The sequence below is a fragment of the Odontomachus brunneus genome, unplaced genomic scaffold, assembly GCF_010583005.1.
Source record: "Odontomachus brunneus isolate Ranch 3 - 2012 unplaced genomic scaffold, Obru_v1 Obru_scaffold_401, whole genome shotgun sequence".
Lineage (NCBI taxonomy): Eukaryota > Metazoa > Arthropoda > Insecta > Hymenoptera > Formicidae > Odontomachus > Odontomachus brunneus.
The window spans coordinates 48,509-50,322 of NW_022639851.1; positions in this window are offsets into that span (position 1 = coordinate 48,509).

Consider the following 1,814-nt stretch of genomic DNA (forward strand, 5'->3'; position numbering starts at 1 on the left):
CCGCGGGTGAGACGGGTGCCAAGGAGTAAGATACGTCGCAAGGACGGAGGCGGGCGGGATGTTCCGGACGGCCGTTGAGTGTCCATGCGGAGCGAGTACGGCGGGCGGCCGAGCCCCAGGCGCCGCTCAACTCGCGGTCGCCGGCCTCCTGCCGCTAGTGCGCGCCGTCGCCGCGACGCGGCGAGCGCGTCAGCCGAAACCGCTTCCCGCGGTTAATTCTCGCTTAGGCGCCTATATAAAGTGCCGCACGAGACCACTCAAGGCCTTTTGCCTGTTGCCAGCTTTGACTGCGATTGCACCAGCAGGTATTCTTTTAAGCTCTAGCTAGCTTCAACTCGCCTTCTTGAGTGCGCAAGCAAGTTGGGCACTTACCTCGCCAGAGGTATACGTTTTGCATATCAGCATCGAACTTCACTGCTTTAAGAGTGTCATAGACACGTTGGCATTCGGGTTTGAGTCTTTGCAGCCCTTTAGAGTGCGCTTGCACGTTGGACTACTGTCTCTAGAATGTCCGAGGACACGTTGGCATCTGTGTTACGAAGTGTATGGTAACTCCACGGATCTCCACCTTCTCAATACGATCGAGGATTGAGAGAAAGCTTTGCGCGACCACTTCGGATTACCTTGACGCCTCCACCGTGGTGGACGTCTCTCTTTGCGAAATCTCCCGTGTTGCATACCGGGTATCAGCGCCGACAAAACTTAGTGCGGTCGGGCTCACGACTCCGCGTGAGTCGTAGGTTTTCTTTCCAAACTCTGCTGCCAGGGCCGCAGCTCTCACGCAAGGCACACTCGCTATTGTTTCGCTGCCAGGGCCGCAGCTCTCACGCGAGGCACACTCGCTATTGTTTCGCTGCCAGGGTCGGACAACTCCACGCGTCCTACTCCGGGTACGCCGTGTTCTTAGACTCAAGAACACGTTGGTGCTTTCCTTTCACCATCTTACGAGGCTCCTGAATAGGAGAGCACGAATTATACTCACGCATTTAAAGATAGAGATCGATGGTACTTCGACGGCATACGAACTAGCCGCACACCAACTAGAGCTGTTCGAAACAGACTCATATCGTAGTAGGTATAGTAGGCGGGTTCTAACCCAGGTCCTCCGAGGGGGAGTACGCGGGCGGGGGGTATGACGTCACGGGGGGGGTACGACGTCACTGTGGGGAGGGGGGTATCAGCAGTTGGTAATTGGGGGGGGGCATATCGATGTTACCGGCGGTCGGTAATTTATTACCGATCTTATATACCAACATTTAATTTTTTACCAATATTTAATTTTTTACCAACATAAGTTTTACGAACATATTTACATAATACCAACGATCGGTAATTTATTACCGATTGTTCGGGATTCGGCGCCAATGAGCTGCCGATATTATATTCTGGAACCTTCAGCAGATCTAATAATATTTCAGAAAATCGAGCGACGTTACAAATCGAGATATGTAACAGCTATTACGAATTTCGAACATATTTATTCGCGAGTGATATCGAGCAAGGACACGTAAACAAGCGAGTCCGTGGCGCATGCTGTATCATCATATTGTTTCGTTAAATAGTTTGACGGTGGCATAGCAACCGCGGCCGAAACAACGATTCCGCGAATCAACAGCCGGCACGCGCCGCGGATCTTTGCTCCGCATCGCTTTATCTCCCGTTAAGGAGATCAAGGAATACTTTAACTTCACGGCGAAAAAACCGCCAATACGCGCGCGACAGAGCACAACCCAACGGGTATATTAGATACCGCGCGCGGCAATTCGGGAGATTCGCTGTCTAATCGTGGCATAATCGCTATCATACAAAACGCA